The sequence below is a fragment of the Scyliorhinus torazame genome, chromosome 16 (assembly GCF_047496885.1).
Source record: "Scyliorhinus torazame isolate Kashiwa2021f chromosome 16, sScyTor2.1, whole genome shotgun sequence".
NCBI classification, from domain to species: domain Eukaryota; kingdom Metazoa; phylum Chordata; class Chondrichthyes; order Carcharhiniformes; family Scyliorhinidae; genus Scyliorhinus; species Scyliorhinus torazame.
In genome coordinates, this window is record NC_092722.1 from 124,721,338 (window position 1) to 124,739,205 (window position 17,868).

The following is a 17,868-nucleotide window of genomic DNA, read 5'->3' on the forward strand; positions in this document are numbered from 1 at the left end:
TTAAAGTTCCCGCTGGTCCTGCCCCCTTTGAGCCGGTCAGACCTGTCAAGATGGGAGTACCTCCCCTAGGTCCGCCTCCAGTCTGCTTTTTGAGATAACGAGATTGAGCTCCCTTGTGAAGATTTTCAAAGTCTTCCATCTGCTCCGGAGATCGCTGCTATGTTGATGGGGGTGTTGATTGGATTCTACTCTGGTGGAGGCAAAGTCATTTACATCTGCATGGGGCTATGACCATCCCATTGTCCTGCTTGCAGGCAGGCCCCTTTGTATTACCATGCCCCTTTGTCTCTGTGTTTAATCTTATCTAGTTGTCTGGCTCCTTCTTCCTTGGAGCGCCTGGGGGGGGAGGGTTTGTAAATACCTATGCCCCATCTCAGCTCAGCGGACCAAGCCTGCTGGGAAATTTGGTTACGTTCCTTTGGCTGAAAAGTGTCCAGTTTACAGTCTCTGGGTTTTATTCCTGGGCAGTCCAAAAAGGGCCGAATTGCCCGAAAATCTTACAGATGCCCCTTCGATACGTCCCTACCTGCTTGGACCGTATCGACACAGGTGAAGGGCAATCATTTCCTTTTGTGTGGACCGTAGGCACCCCCTCAACAACATGCGAAACTACAAGTCCCAAGACAGTTCCCTTAATCTAGGCTACCCCTAATTTCATTGAAAGGGAAAGACAAGACCATACTTAATTTAAACACACAGTAACATACACACATTTCACCGGAACCCCAAACGTAAGGGTCCCTGTACATATATCACAATCAAATAACTGAAACCCGCGAATCCATACAACTATTTACATTTGAATTTCTTTATTACACTAAGGATCCTCTTTTCTGGGCTGCACTTCGCTTCTTCCCAAAAGCCCGTTGAAGGCTCTTCATTTTCCTCCGTCGTCGATACCTGCAGCTAAGAGATTCAGTACAACTGAGGCGACAGCATAATGTACCCCCTGGTACAACATTTTCTTTGTGGGGACAAACACTAAACCATTCTCAGGCCTCCTGGTGGTGATCGGACAGTTGTGAGGGTCGATTGGTTGGGCTGTGGGCAGGGGTCTCTTTACCTGACCCTTTGGGAAAGGAGAGGCAAGGGGCAGTCCGGACCCCCGGGAGGGGGAGGTCTGGCCCGAGCCGTTGGTCCAAACAGGTGAACAGCCCCAGTATAGCGGGGTCCAGTTTTAATTTGGCCATCGGAGACGGGTGGCATTGTATATAGCATTCCCCCCCTGTTAGTTCTAATTAGTGTTTAGTGGTGTGTGGGTTATTTAGGATCATGGGATCACAGAAGCGCATAATGCAGTGATATAATGAATGAGAAGCAGGCACTAGGACCCTAGTGGAGCCGGGCTGTGGACACAGAACCACAGACAGGCTGCGGCAATTTCATGTCGATTTCCCAACTTCAAAGTGGGAGCTGCTGCTGCCGCCGGATGGCAGCAGGCACTAGGACCCTGATGGAGCCGGGCTGTGGACACAGAATCACAAGACAGGCTGCAGCAATTTCATGTCAATTTCCCAACTTCAAAGCGGGAGCTGCTGCTGCCGCTGGATAGAAGCCATGCACTTTAAGGTAGGTAGTTCTGTAGAGGCAAGGATGTGTTTTGTCTGTTTTACAGATGGGGCACCCGACGATGTGGAGCTTGCTGATGATCTTGGCGATGGTGGGCCGGGAGAACTCCGCAGAGGCGAGACAGAAGAGTCCTTCGTCTATGGGTGCTCTGGCAGCAGAGCCCCTCTTGTCACTACCGGACAGGGAGACCAGGTGGCCACAGAGCAGACCCGCTTAAAGGGTCGGGGGCTCTTTTGCAGTACGATGCATGTATCCATGTCTGACGCTCCTTAACCTTCACTGCGGTGTTGGTCGTCAGTAGAATCTGGAATGGAGTCTCAAACCTTGGGTGTCGGTTGGTGGGGAATCAACAGGCTTGGTATCTCTTGAAACATAGGCAGTTACTTGCACACAAGTATCTGATAGTGCTGCCTGTTTTGCAGCTTCATCTGCCCTACAATTCCTATTTAAATTTCGTCATTATATCCTGTGTGGGCCTGACATTTTAAAATTGTCAATTGCTTTGGGGTCTGAATTGCCCGTAAAGGATTGTCGATTAATTCTGCATTTTTAATAGTGGAGCCTGATGATGGTAGAAATCCCCTGAATTTCCAAATCTGTCCAGAATCATGGGCCACTCCAAAAGCATACCTTATATCCGTATAAATATTTACGGTCTTGCCAGTGGCTAATATACAGGCTCGTACAAGGGCAAACAATTCAGCTTGTTGAGCTGAAAAATTATCTCAAAGGGTGGCTGCCTCTATGGTTTCATGGGGTGACACAATAGCATAGCCAGAGCAGCGTTTTCCTTCCTGATTTCTGAGCACTGAGCCATCTACAAAATATGTTAACTCTGGGTTGGTCAGGGGTACCTCGCTGAGGTCTGCGCGTGGCTTAGTTACTAGGTGCGTAACCGTCTCACAAGTGAGGTGTGCCGTCGTCAGAGTTGGGTAGTAGGGTAGCAGGGCTGAGGGTTGTACATCGCTTAATAGATAGATTAGCGTTTGTCAAAAGTTCTACCTTGTGCCTAATTGTCCGTGCCGGAGTCAGGTGCTGGGTTGCGCATTTAGTGAGGAGAATTTAGGGCAGCACGGTAGCCTTGTGGATAGCACAATTGCTTCACAGCTCCAGGGTCCCAGGTTCGATTCCGGCTTGGGTCACTGCCTGTGCGGAGTCTGCACATCCTCCCCGTGTGTGCGTGGGTTTCCTCCGGGTGCTCCGGTTTCCTCCCACAGTCCAAAGATGTGCAGGTTAGGTGGATTGGCCATGATAAATTGCCCTTAGTGTCCAAAATTGCCCTTAGTGTTGGGTGGGGTTGCTGGGTTATGGGGATAGGGTGGCGGTGTTGACCTTGGGTAGGGTGCTCTTTCCAAGAGCCGGTGCAGACCCGATGGGCCGAATGGCCTCCTTCTGCACTGTAAATTCTATGAAATGAAATGAAAGGGGTTCGGGGATCCCTTTCTGCTCCCTCCGGAGACTGGGCTACCTGTGGCAGCACTGGATAATGTCCTACATCCCTCACCGTTCCCTTCTACTGGGGACCATCTTACCGGGGGCTTGGAGACCCGATTGCTCCCTCGTCCCCTGGATGGTTCCCACGCCCAAGGTGATATCTCCCTCTCCTCTGCCTCCCTAGCCTCTATAATAAGGCAGGCCACCTGACCCACAGGCAAGGGCTTGGGAATCGTTACTGTCCCTGGGCTGGGTGCTTGCAGCACTGTCGGTTTCTTTGGGACTGCCCCTTCGGGACAGCACCTTGTCACCGGTTGTGTGACCGTGGAGTCAGGGACCTCCCCCACCGTCGTTAATTCTACGGGGGGTTTCTCCACTACCACCCCCAGTCTTCCCCCCACCTTGCTCTTTCTTGCCCTTATGGGGTGGAACAATTTAAATTGACTGATGTGGCGTTCGCAGGGGTCCCATCTTAAGGGACTGCAAATAGCCGCTGAGGCAGCCTCCAGAATGGGACCCTGCACCTGGACTGGACCAGGGTCTGGGGCTAGAACTACCCCTGCTCCCCCTTTTTCCTGAGGCTGCTCCCTGGGTAGTCATACGGGTTCTTGTGGTGTGGGTGCGGGCAGGTCCTGGCCCATTGCCACCTGTCCCGACCCAGCTGCTAGGCTCTGCAAAAAGGCTAAAAGTTTTTTTAAATCGATGGTTTCCGGGGCAGCTGCTCCTGCCGCCGGGGTCTGACTCTCTACTGCGGGAGCCCTCTCCTCCTTGCTAGGGTTCTCACACTCCCTCTTGAAATGCCCGGTCTTACCACACCCGTAGCATACCGGTTTCTTGTCGGAGGTCCGGGTGCCCTCTTGCTTCCACTCTCTCTTAGGGGGTGCTGGCGCGATTTCATGCACCTTACCCTTAAGGAGCTTTTCCTCACTCCTCTCCCCATTGCGATATGTGAGGGTGAGTTTCCTAAGGACCTCTGCCTCATTAAGGGCCGGGGTCTGAGGGTCGAACCAGTGTTCGGCTTTTGCCCTAACGTTAGGGAGACAGTTGGCTACTAGGGTCTTTAGCCAGTGGGCTGTTCTCTCCCCTAAATTCTGTCTATCCGCGGGAACCCCGCATGCCTCCACATAGACAATCCACAGCCTGTCTGCGAACATAGTGGGAGATTCCCCTGGTTGCTGCTTGGTTTCCCCCACCCTCATGAAAGGGCTCCCCAGATTCAATCCCATTGCCTCCAGAACAGCAGTCTGTGCTGCCGCCCATGTGTCAGGTCTTCCCCCATTCCCGGAGGTCACTGCCCTGCATAGCTGTGCATCTAGGGTCATCAGGAGCATCCTTACCTGCTCCCCCTCGTCGCAGTCATGAATGCTGGCTGCCTGCTCCACGTCCATAAAATGAAGCGACGGATCCCCTTTCGGAGTTAGCCTGGGAACGTGGGCCACCATCCCCCTGAGCGCGGATGCCCCATGAGGAATGATAATGTCGCCCTCAACCAGTCCCCTATTTGCCAGCCCCGCTGGGGGACCATACCTTCTCTGCCTGACAGGGCACATCTGCCCAACCTGGGGTTTCTGCTCCTCCGCCTCCCCGGCGTCCAGCTCTCCTGCCCCGTTGGGTAGCCCCCCTGTCCCCGGGCTAACTACCCATATAGGAGACGCCGCTATCTGGGGATACACCACTGACCCCCCTTGGACCTGCCCCTGACCGGGCGGTCTGAACCCTACCTGCTGACCCGGCCCTATCACCGGCATCCCAGGCAGCGGTCTGTCCCCATCCCATGGGAACCCACATTCGAAATCAGGCGGGCACGCCGCCAGCTGGGGGTACCCTGCTGACCCCCCCCTGGACTTGCCCCTGAACGTGCAGTCGAAATTATAATAACATCTTAAACTCTAACACAAACTAAGTCTATTCAGGAAATACTATAATGGACACAACGTAAAATCTTATTGTTACACAATTTTAGCAATGGCACAAAACACAAATCAAGCCCCCTGCCCCAAAGCCTCAACCACTATCAAGGTCAAGGGAGTTTCGCAAGCTGCTGCAGGGTACTTACGGTCACAGGCTGCGAGAGGTCAAGTCGAAGGTGGAGAGGTCAAGCCAAGAGACCCTCAATCGCAACACAGCCCCTTTTATATCCGTTTTACCTGGCTTTTTCCTGTGTTCGGCCAGCCCCTTTTGCATTGAATCCATAAGGTTTAAAGTTCCCGCTGGTCCTGCCCCCTTTGAGCCGGTCAGACCTGTCAAGATGGGAGTACCTCCCCTAGGTCCGCCTCCAGTCTGCTTTTTGAGATAACGAGATTGAGCTCCCTTGTGAAGATTTTCAAAGTCTTCCATCTGCTCCGGAGATCGCTGCTATGTTGATGGGGTGTTGATTGGATTCTGCTCTGGTGGAGGCAAAGTCATTTACATCTGCATGGGGCTATGACCATCCCATTGTCCTGCTTGCAGGCAGGCCCCTTTGTATTACCATGCCCCTTTGTCTCTGTGTTTAATCTTATCTAGTTGTCTGGCTCCTTCTTCCTTGTAGCGCCTGGGGGGGTGGGGTTTGTAAATACCTCAGCTCAGCGGACCAAGTCTGCTGGAAAATTTGGTTACGTTCCTTTGGCTGAAAAGTGTCCAGTTTACAGTCTCTGGGTTTTATTCCTGGGCAGTCAAAAAAGGGTCGAATTGCCCGAAAACCTTACACAGACTTATCCTTAAAATCCCTGTAAAAGAACAGAGCTTGTAAGGAGCATGTCAACTGGCCAACCTCAATATCGAGCCAAATAGAGTAGGGGTCAACCCTGACCCAATCCTCTACAAGCCTAAGATGTGAGGCTAAGTGATACATTTTAATATTCAAAACTCCTTTAAACTGGGAAGCTGCAGTTTGGCTAATGTTAAAACAGTTTTTTTTTTCTTGTTCCGTACAAAAGAACTAAACATCCCGTATGTTGCCTTTCGGACCTTAGCAGTAAGCAAGATTGGCCACATCTGTAAACCATGTCGTAATCTAGGCAACACATTCATCTTAATGAACACTCACCTAGCCAACAATGAAATTGGCAAGTTGGAGCAATGGAGCAGGTCCCACCAAATAGATGCTAGGGGGAAATGTAACGGGGGGAAATTTGCCCCATACAAAAGTTAAAAGGGGTAATCGCGATACCCAGATAAGAAAACTCCAATGGGAACCACTCAAATGTAAACCTAGGAAGGGGGAAGGTCTACTCCTACCACTAACAATAAAAAGAAGAAGAATAGTAACAATAATAATCTTTATTAGTGTCACAAATAGGCTTTCATTAACACTGCAATGAAGTTATTGTGAAAATCCCCCAGTCGCCACATTCTGGCGTCTGTCCGGGTGCACTGAGGGAGAATTCAGGATGTCCAAATTGCCTGACAGCTCGTCTTTCGGGACTTGTGGAAGGAAGCCGGAGCACCCAGAAGAAACCCATGCAGACACGAGGAGAGCTTGCAGACTCCACACAGACAGTGCTCCAAGCCAGAAATAGAAGCTGGGACGCTGGCGCTGTGATGCAACAGTGCTAACCACTGTGCTACAGTGCCGTCCAGGCAGAAACTGGTTCTGTCTTGACAAATGAGGATACAAATCAGGGGTGGGATTCTTCGACCCCCCACTGAGTCGGAGAATCGCCGGGGGTCGGCGTGAATCGCGTCGCCCGCCTCGGAGAATGACAGGGACCGTTGCAACGCAATGGGCCCCGGGGCCGCCCGAATTCTCCGGGCCATGATGAGCCGAAGTCCCACCCGTTTAACGAGGGTCCCGCCGGCGTAAATCAAGGTTGGTCCCTACCGGTGGGACCCAGCTCCGTGGGCGGCCTCTGGGGTCCTCAGGGGGGTGCGGGGCGATTTGGCCCCCAGGGGGTGCCCCCACAGTTGCCTGGCCCGCGATTGGGGCCCACCGATCCGTGGGCGGGCCTGTGCCGTGGGGGTACTCAATTCCTCCGCGTCAGCCTTGTACCAATCCGCAATGGCCGACGCGGAGATGAAACCTCCCTGCGCATGTGCTGGGATGACGCCAGCATACGCTGGTGCTCCCACGCATGCGCCAACTCGCGCCGGCATGGGGGAGGCCCTTCGGCGCCGGTTGGCAAGGCGACAAGCCCCTTCCCGCCCACCAGCGCGGCGCATACCACACCGGCGCCATCCTAACCCCCAAAGTTGCGGAGGATTCTGCACCTTTGGGGCGGCTCGACGCCGGAGTGGTTTCCGCCAGGGTTTGCACCATTTTTTCCCGCCCCGACGATTTGTGCAGAATCCCGCCCCATATGCCAGAAATGTTGGGAACGCAGGATTTAGTCAGAGGGAGGAACTGAAGGAGATGAATATTATAGAAAATTTGTGTTGGAGAAATTGATGGGTGTGAAGTCTGTTGAATCCCCAAGGCCTGATCTACATCCCAGAATACTTAAGGAAGTAGCTCCAGAAGTAGTAGATGCATTGGTGGTCAGCGACCAGAATTCTATAGACTCTCAAACTGTTTAAAAAGGTAGGTCGAGAGAAAACAGGGAATTTTAGACCAGTAAACCTGACATCAGTAGTGGAAAAAATTCTAGAATCCATTATCAAAGATTTTAGAGCTGAGCACTTGGAGAACAGTGGCAGGATCAGACAGAGTCAGCATGAACTTCTGAAAGCGAAATCATGCTTGACAAATCGAGTGGAATTCTTCAAGGATGTAACTAGTAGAGTTGATGAGGGGGAGTCAGTGAATGTGTTATTTTTGAACTTTCAGAAGGTTTTTTGACAAGTCCCACAAAAGAGATTCGCGTGTGAAATTAAATCGCCTGGGATTAGGGGCAGTGTATTGTGAAGGATAGAAAACTGTATGGCAGACAGGAAACAAAGAGTAGGAATCAATGGGTCTTTTTCAAATTGGCAGGCAGTGGCTAGTGGGGTCACGCTGGGATCAGTGCTAGGTCCCGGCTATTTACAATATATATTAATGATTTAGATGAGGGAACAAACTGTAATATCTCCAAATTTGCAGATGACACCAAGTTGGATGTGAGGGTGAGCTGTGAGGAGGAAGCAGAAATCCTTCAGTGTGATTTGGACAAGTTGAGTGAGTGGGCAAATTAATGACAGATGCAGAATAATTTGGATAAATGTGAGGTTATCCAGTTTGGTAGCAGAAACGAGAATGTGCAACGAGATCTGGGTGTCCTCATACGCCAGTCACTGAAGGTAAGCATGCAGGTACAATAGGCAGGAAAGAAGGCAAATGGTTTGCTGGCCTTCATTGTGAGAGCATTCGAGTACAGGAGCAGGCTGTCTTGCTACAATTATACCTGGAATAGCGGGACTGACCGTATGAGGAGAGATTGAATCAGTTAAGATTGTATTCGCTGGAGTTCAGGAAAATTAAGTGAGATCTCAGGGATACCTGATGTAGGATCAGCGTGTTGTTGACCTTTATCTTTATTACTATTAACCACAATATGCAAGTGCGTTCCGTGTATTGGACAAATGACCACACAACCAGTATTTTAGGACACATATAGTTTATTAGCAAACATAGGATTGGTTCTATACCTAATAACTTACATGCCACTACACATTAGACTATATCTAGCAGTTTTAATGACCTTTACTTAACTTCCAAGTGACCGGCTCTGTGCAGGTTAGATCAGGTGTTTATCTGGTTCCCCACGTGCAGCGGCTGGAGGTCGTTTGGTGCCTCTAGGCTGAGCTTGGTCTTTCAGGTGGAGATCGCGGGTCCTTGAGCTTGGCTGGTTGAATTGCTGCAGTTGGTACATAGAAGCCGGTCCCAAAAGAGACAGAATGTTGGTTGCGCAGTTCTTCTTGTCCTCTGATCTTTCGCGTTCTTTTGGGTGGTCCCAGGTAGAGATCCAATGGATCGATAGGGTACAATGACCCTAATCGATTCTGGCCAATTAGGCCAGCTAATTAGGCCAACTTGGATAGCTGGGCGGCTCCTAGTTACTTTTGTCCAAGGAACGTAGGCACTCCGAAATAAGGTGAATAGGCGCCCCTGAGTCTGCTACTAATGTTAAGTTTCAATTTGAAGCTCATTGTCCTGGGGAGACCTGTGAGTGGCCTTTAGCAGGTGCGAGTTTCTGTAGAGGTCTGGGTTGTTGTTTGCAAATACACTCAAGCTGTATCTTGTCTGTGTCCCAACCTGACCACAATTGCTATCATTCTTTGCGGGCGGCCATTTTAGATGGCACATATCCATCCTCTTGATCCTGAACGCGAAGCATGGTGGATCACAGACTCGAACCAATACCTGCCCTGCATTCTCCAGTCACCTGTCGGTCAATTCAGGTCCTACTCTACTCTAACCAAAATAGATCACACAATTTTACTTCATCCATTATTATATACAATTCATAAAAAGTTAATTCATTACTCACTACAATTTCATTTTTAAATCAAATTCATGTAAAGCATTTCTAAATTAAATTTATTTTAAAGGAAGTTCATTTCTGAGCTAACCTACTTTCATACCTCTTCCACATACATTCAAGAACTTATTTACAACACAAAATTTAAAAACAGCATCGTATTTCATCCTACTTATCCTTAACATTAACTCAAATGGCTCATTTTAGCAGCGGTCGTTTACATTCGTCCATGAGGTATAAATTTTCAGGGTATTCTCTATTGAATTCCAAAAAGGGAGCTCGGACTGTGTATAGCTGTGGGTGGGAGACTCTTGCCTTCCACCTGCAGAGCTGGAATGTGAGGATGCCAATATATATTACTGCAATCAGGAGGAGGACTTTGGCTAAGTGGGAGATGAGGCATATTAGGGGGTGATTTTGCAGGCTGGGGTTCCAATTTCTAATGTTTTCCCACCAGGTGGGGGTCTTGGTCTCGGTTTCTTACAATTGCCGGCTGGTGGTGTTTGGAGCTGGCTTAGGTCCTATCCTGATTTTGTACATGGCCATGTTACTCTGAGTGAGTGTCCCGGGGCATCTTTGTCCAATTCCTAATCCTTTTTCTGGGCTTTTTGCTAAACATCCAATTTCAGGACACCCTTCGTTTGGAAATTCCCACCAATTCCTTTTTTCGGTGGTGCTAATATAGCATTCTGATGTGGTCCCATTGAGCCTTTTGTATATTGACCTTTGATGTTACATCCAAATAGGATGCTTATGTTGGGGTTTACCCATAATGTACCATCCTCACATTCCCCTGCACAAGGTGGTGCAAACCATAGATATCCTGGGTGTAAAGAATTCATATTGTCCTGTTAGCCGAGTCCGGTGGCTCCAATGATGAAAATGTTGATGAAGAGGATGGTTCCTGGATTCATCCTGTGGTTTTGTCTGTCGTCCATGTAGTCCTCGGGAATCAAGCATAGTATTGTGTTATTATCGTTTTGTTTAACATCTGTGTTTATTACTCTTTCCCTCTTATTCCAATTACCTGTTATAATTATGTTGATTGTCACCGCGCGTGACTCCCCCAGTTTGTTTTAAATAGGTTTAGGAGAGAGACAGGAAATGCAAATTAAAGTGCAGGAAAATCCCATATGCGTGTTTCTCACAGCCTGTCTGGCCAAGGCTTAGAGTGGTCGGACACTTTCTTCGACCAGTCTCTATCTTGATCACAACCATGTGTGGTTGAGGCTTTGCTTAACTAGCCGAATTTTAGGGCGGCCAGTTTTATAAAGTTTTGTCCTAGGAGAACAGAGGAATTCATTGTGGCGCTGAAGTTCCAACCTTGTAAGGGCTGAATTGAGGGCAGCCCATGTTTCTATAGCAGCAGTGATCAACAACCATCCTGTCTTAAGTGTAAATAGCATGTGAAATGAAATGAAATGAAAATCGCTTATTGTCACAAGCAGGATTCAAATAAAAATACTGTGAAAAGCCCCTAGTCGCCACATTCCGGTGCCTGTTCGGGGAGGCTGGTATGGAAATCGAACCGTGCTGCTGGTCTGCCTTGGTCTGCTTTCAAAGCCAGCGATTTAGCCTTGTGCTAAACCAGCCCCCCAAAGGGGTCTGGAAAGAAAGGCTAGGAGGCAAGGGTTTAGAGTGGACAGAGCATTGTGGGAAATACATTCTTAACTCCACAACGAACCAGAGAGTATAGATCAGACTGGAGGAGAAGATTAAGACCTGCCCATATCTATGTAGCATGTAGAATTCTATTTCAGATAATATGAAAGTGACATGAGGTGCATACGAGCCGCTGCAGGTGACGAATGTGTGGGATCCCTGGGCAGGGTGGGGGAAATGTCGTTTCTCCACTACCTGAGCGTTACTTGACAATTTTGGAGTCCTCAGGCAGGGCAGGGTTAGTGCCGTGTCTTCCTCCCTGAGTGACCGTAAAGAACAGGACGAATTTGTAATCGTGAGGATTCGTTGCTATGTTAATTCGGCGGTGTGCTTGTATGAATTCGATACATGCTTCTAGGAATTTGATCTGTCGTGTGAGACAATTGTCAGGCCGACATAAGTTAAAACCATGGCGTGAAAAGACAAAATCGAAGAAGAAGAGGTAGGAGGGCAGGCTCCATCAGAAATTGGGCACCTTAATTCTTAGTCGGCGTCCGCTTATCATCATCTGGACACCTCAGATATTTGCTTCGAATTGTGCATGCCTCAACTGTTCTGCTAACATTCCCAGAAGAGGCTCATTCACTGAATCATCTGCCTCCCCTGGCCACCAGACTCGTGTCTGCAGATTCACAGCATTACTTGGGCGGTTTGCTGTGTGGTTCTGTGAATCGTCTGATCCATCTGTTCTTACCAATCTGTGAGTCGGGTTTCGGTACCATAGCGGAGTGTTGGGGGTTTGGCGGAGTGTAGGGTCTTGGGTTGGGGAGGTGGAGGCAATGCTACTAGGGGAGTGAGGAAAAATCAGTGTTGCGCGCCAGTCGGTCATGGGACCTAAGGAAACCACGTTACTGTCTTGAGAAAGGTCAAGCAAATTCTCTGTTTCAAGTGGGTCGCCAGGTTCGCTATCCTCAGAAAGGGTACTCAGGTCGGTGGAGTCGATGTCCTCAGAAAGGGTATGCCAGTCCCTAGGGTTGCTATCAAGATCAAGCAGGTCGTCATCTGAGTCAAGTTCAAGTGTCGCGTCAGCATGTGTGGGCGGGGCAAAGGGAAGGGTGTCATCGAGAGGGGGGAGTGGTTGGTCAGTGGGCGGGGTGTTGTCATCTCCCATTGTCAAGATGACGTGGTGGGCGTGGTTACACTGGGCTCCGTACGTTTTGAGTTGATTGATGTGGAACCAACCAGTCTTGCCGTTAGGATATGCTATCTTGTAAACGGAGGGGCTCCCTTTGTCTGAAATGGTGTAGGGGCCTGCGAATTTAGGGGACAGGAAGGAGCTTGGGTTGCACATTGATATCATAACTTGCTGGCTGAATGTATATTATATGGGGTGGACCTTTTTGTCAACGTAGGCTTGCCTTTTCTAAGTGCCCAGTCAGACGGCTGCTGTGCCGCTTTAATGGTGTCTGTAATCTGTTGTACTGCTTTTTCGTGGGTGAGGGTGGTTATTGCGGGGTTGGCCAAATCAAGTCCTAACAAATACTCAATTCCTTTCATGGGTCTGCCAGTCATAGGTGTTGAGGGATAAAGCCTGTGGAGCTGAAAATCATGTTCATAATGAACATGAGGGTGAAGGGAATAACTGTGTCCCAAGTAGTGTTGTTTTGCTGCACTGTCTTCCTGATCATCGATTTTAAAGTGCGGTTCATGCACTCGACGATGCCACTGGACTGGGGGGTGTAGCACCATCAATCACACACGAGGCGAGATGTAGAGAACTTCAATCGAGGCTTTATTGAGCAGACTTGTTCAGACTTGTTCCCCAGCAGCTCAGTCACAGAATGCAGCTGTGGGGAGTAAACCGGGTTCTTATACCCCGCCTATCTGGGTGGAGCCCAGTAGGCGGCAGATCCAATCGGGACCCAGCATGTCCTCCAATAGCTCCTCGGCATTCATGGTGTACCGTATTACCCCTAATACGTACCACCACATTCTCCCCTTGTTAAAAAAGAACCCGGCGGGGTGGTGGGTGGTATGGTGGTAGGGGTTTACAGTGTCGGTGCCTTAACCATTGAACTATATACAACTATGCCGCTTTACTGGGCCACTGAATTATTCACATTTTACCCGATTAGCAGCGTTAACTATTTACAACAATGCCGCTTTACTGGGCCACTGAATTATATACATCTTAAGTCGACTCGATGAGTCGAGATGGTGCTCTGGTCGCCCTCTCCGATCGTCTCAGCCCGGATGGTGGTGGTGGTGCTGGCTCGGGTCCGGTCGACTCTGGGAGCATCGCGCTGTCCCTCTCTGTTTCCTTACTCCTGGGCGGACCTGGGAGGAGAACCGATTTCCCCGGGAAGGGGGTGGCTGTGGGGTGCACCGGCGGGAGTGAGGGGGTGGTGATTGGTGTTGGGGGGGTGTGGGGAGCTCCGGCGGGCACCAGGTCCCGCAGAGAGACCGTGTCCTGTCGGCCGTCTGGGAACGCCACGTAGGCGTACTGCGGGTTTGCGTGGAGGAGATGTACCTTTTCCACCAGTGGGTCTGATTTGTGCGCCCGCACATGTTTCCGGAGCAGGATGGGTCCCGGGGCTGCCAGCCGGTCAGAAGTAACGTTCCAGAAGCGGACTTCCTAGGGAAGACAAGGAGGCGCTCGTGAGGCGTTTGGTTCATGGTGGTGCACAGCGTGGACCGGATAGAATGAAGTGCAACTGGGAGGAATTCCTGCCAGTGGGAAGTTGGGAGACTCCTAGACCGTAGGGCCAGTAGGACGGTCTTCCAGACCGTTCCGTTCTCCCTCTCTACCTGCCCGTTGCCCCGGGGGTTGTAGCTGGTCCTGCTCGAGGCTATGCCCTTGCTGAGCAGGAATTGACGCAGCTCGTCGCTCATGAAGGAGAACCCCCTATCGCTATGGATGTAGGTGGGGAAACCGAACAGGGTAAAGATGGTGCAGAGGGCTTTAATGACTGTGGCCGCGGTTATGTCGGGGCAGGGGGATGGCGAAAGGGAATCGGGAGTATTCGTCAACAACGTTAAGAAAGTACGTGTTGCGATCAGTGGAGGGGAGGGGGCCTTTGAAATCCAGACTGAGGCGTTCAAAGGGACGGGAAGCCTTTATCAGGTGCGCTCTATCTGGCCTGAAAAAATGCGGTTTGCATTCTGCGCAGATTTGGCAGTTCCTGGTGACTGTTCGGACCTCCTCGACGGAGTATGGGAGGTTGCGGGCCTTTATAAAGTGGTAGAAGCGAGTGACCCCTGGGAGGCAGAGGTCCTCATGGAGGGCTTGGAGGCGGTACACTTGTGCGTTGGCACATGTGCCGCGGGATAGGGCATCGGACGGCTCGTTCAGCTTTCCGGGACGGTACAAGATTTCATAGTTATAGGTGGAGAGTTTGATCCTCCACCATAGGATCTTGTTGTTCTTTATCTTGCCCCGCTGTGCATTATCGAAAATGAAGGCTACCGACCGTTGGTCAGTGAGGAGAGTGAATCTCCTACCGGCCAGGTAACGCCTCCAATGTCGCACAGCTTCCACTATAGCTTGGACCTCCTTTTCTACTGAGGAGTGGCGAATTTCTGAAGCGTGGAGGGTCCGGGAGAAAAAGGCCACGGGTCTGCCCGCTTGGTTGAGAGTGGCCGCCAGAGCTACGTCGGATGCGTCGTTCTCGACTTGGAAGGGTAGGGACTCGTCGATGGCGTGCATCGTGGCCTTTGCGATATCCGTTTTGATGCGGCGGGCCTCTGTCGACAGGGGAAAAGTAGTGGACTGGATTAGTGGGCTGGCCTTGTCTGCGTACTGGGGAGACGTAGAGAACTTCAATCGAGGCTTTTTTGAGCAGACTTGTTCAGACTTGTTCCCCAGCAGCTCAGTCACAGAATGCAGCTGCGGGGAATAAACCGGGTTCTTATACCCTGCCTATCTGGGTGGAGCCCAGTAGGCGGCAGATCCAATCGGGACCCAGCATCTGTCCTCCAATAGCTCCTCGGCATTCATGGTGTATCATATTACCCCTAATACATACCACCACAGGGTGGTGTGCTATGTAGAAAGTTTGTTTGATCCCAAAGATAGCCATTGCACTTTGCATTGCCCTACCATTGAAGTGGGTCCCTTGATCTGACTCAATGCTGCGTGGAAGACCCCAGCGCGTGAATATTTGATGGGTCAGGATTTTAGCTGTAGCTTTTGCTGTGTTTGTGTGGGTGGGAAAGGCTTTCGTAAACGTATCAATGACAAACAGAACATATTTAGAACCATTTCTGCAGGGTGGGAGGGGACCGATGTAATCGATATGAAGATCTGTTCAGGGGCCCTCAACTGGTTGGGTGTGTCTTAATTGTCCCTTCTTTGCATAACGATCGGGATTGTTTTGAGCACAAATGAGGCAGTTCTCAACATAATGGGTGATGTCACTTTTCAGTTCAGGCCACCTGCACAAAGTTTTTAAATGTGCAATGGTAGTGTCTATTCCCTGGTGTCTGTGTCCGTCATGGAACATATTAGCTGGGTATATCAGCTGGTTTCTGTCCTGGTGACAATATAAATTCCTGCCTTTAAGACTATGCCATCCTCGAAAGTGAGTGCATTCTTCCATTTATCATAACGGACTGGGTAGGTGCCGTTTAAAACTTGTTTGAGGGACTCGTCTGCATTCTGGGCTTGGGACAGATCTATGGTGCGGCATTCTCCAACCCCCCGCCGGGTCGGAGAATGGCCGTTGGCCGCCGTGAATCCCGCCCTCACCCCCGCCGAAGTCTCCGGTACCGGAGATTGGGCGGGGGCGGGAATCGGGCCGCGCCGGTTGGCGGGACCCCCCGCTCAATTCTCCGGCCCGGATGGGCCGAAGTCCCGCCCAGAAATTGCCTGTCCCGCCGGCGTAAATCAAACCTGGTATTTACCGGCGGGACCAGGTGGCGTGGGCGGGCTCTGGGGTCCTGGGGGGGGGCGCCCCCACGGTGGCCTGGCCCGTGATCGGGGCCCACCGATCCGCGGGCGGGCCTGTGCCGTGGGGGCACTCTTTCCCTTCCGCCTCCGCCACGGCCTCCACCATGGCGGAGGCGGAAGAGACTCTCCCCACTGCGCATGCGCGGGAAACTGACAGCGGCCGCTGACGCTCCCGCGCATGCACCGGGAAACTGACAGCGGCCGCTGACGCTCCCGCGCATGCGCCGCATTTCCGCGCCAGCTGGCGGGGCAACAAACGCCATTTCCGCCAGCTGGCGGGGCGTAAATCCCTCCGGCGTCGGCCTAGCCCCTCAACGTTGGGGCTAGGCCGCCAAAGATGCGGAGCATTCCGCACCTTTGGGCCGGTGCGATGCCCGTCTGATTGGCGCCGTCTTTGGCGCCAGTCGGCGGACATCCCACCGTTGGGGGAGAATTTCACCCATGATGTTTGTTTGGGACACCTGGATTGCATGCAGATAGCTGCCAGAAGTGACCATTGCAGGCTCCAGCTTTAGCTAAGGCGTCTGCCTTGCAGTTGCCGGGTGGGGAGGTGCGGTGATGGCTTTTAACTTTAATTATGTCGTATGTGCGGCCACTGGCTTCCTTAAGGGTGTGTTTCAGTAAAGGGGCAGAGGGGAGGTATTTTCCGTCGGCAGACTCAAAACCACAAGCTTCCCATAGGGGGAGGAATTTGGTCAAACTATTGCAGGCATACATGCTGTCTGAGTGTATGTCTGCAACCATTGGGAAAGACTCCGGGTGGGCGATTACATAGGCTATGGCTGCAAGTTCTGCGGCTTGGACTCCTAGATGTCCTGGCAATTTTAAAGATACTTCTTTCAGTGAACGTCCCTGTGAATCCTCCATACATATACGCATCCAGTTATCCTAACACCATCCTCAATAGTGGAGGAGCCATCTACATAGATTTTAAATGTGTCTCTTGATTGTTGGGGATCTGGTTTCTTGCTGCCTGCTCATGGCTGTAGTGACCTGGGAAAGGTTCCTGTGTGCTGTTTTGCTGTAATGGTCTGGCACTCATGTGGGGTACTTGTGTATTGTAAGTTGTCTGCTAAAAATTTGGGGATCTGGTGCGCTTTACAGAGATGTCCCTGCCTTGTAGTAGTAGTGTCCAGCGCGCTGCTCTAACCTGACTAACTGAACCATCCTTGTGTCTACCATCTAACAGAAGTTGAGTCTGGGTGTGCTCAGTGAGGATTCTGACCGGGTTGAGTCCCGTAATGTATGCAAAGTATTGAACAGCCCAAAAGACTGCAAGCAGGTGTTGTTCACAACCAGAAAATCCTTGTTCTACGGGGTCTAAAACTCTGGAAGCATATGCTACGAGTCCTAATCTGTCATGGCGTTCTTGTAGGAGGACTGCTGAAAGGGTTTGATCAGTGGCTGCTACCTCGATGGCATATGGCAAGTCAGGGTCAGGAACTTGTAAAGCAGGGGCTGGCGCTTTAAATCGGTTACTGCGCCTGTGCGCTGTGAAAGACAGTTCCAGGGGCGGTTCTTTTTCAGAAGTTCGGAGAGCGGGGCGGCTTTAGTGGCAAATCCATCAATGTGATTCCTGCAGTATCCTACCAACCGGAAGAATGAACGGAGTGCACTTACATTACGGAGCAGGGGCAATTTTACGATGGTGTCAATACACTTCTGCTCAATTTCCCTTTTGCCGTGGGTGATGATTGTCCCTAAATAAAGAACTTTGTCTCTCATGACTTGCGCTTTCTTGGGGTTGATCTTGCACCTAATAGAGTGGAGCAGGGCTAGCAGTTCAGCCAGCAGAGCCAAATACTTGTCCTTGGTGTCGGTTTACAAGAGCAAGTCATCCACATCTTGTACTAGGCACTGAAGGCGGGAGAATTTGGACAGACAAGTAGCTAATTGTCTGTGGAAAATGGACGGGGAATTTTGGAAACCTTGTGGGAG

At 50.9% G+C, this 17,868-nt stretch overlaps 1 protein-coding gene across 4 annotated transcripts in view; it reads left to right on the forward strand.

The window, feature by feature from the left end:
• The window catches only part of LOC140393040 (interferon-induced protein with tetratricopeptide repeats 5-like), a 70,811-nt gene that overhangs the window by 11,969 nt on the left and 40,974 nt on the right, over positions 1-17,868 (forward strand). Inside the window, exon 1 of one of the 4 annotated variants that reach the window (XM_072478985.1) lies at positions 1,455-1,569. The exons of the other annotated variants lie outside the window; for them this stretch is intronic. The gene's annotated coding sequence lies outside the window, so the exon portion shown is untranslated. Of the gene's footprint in view, positions 1-1,454; positions 1,570-17,868 lie in introns of those variants that run through there. 4 annotated transcript variants of the gene reach the window in all.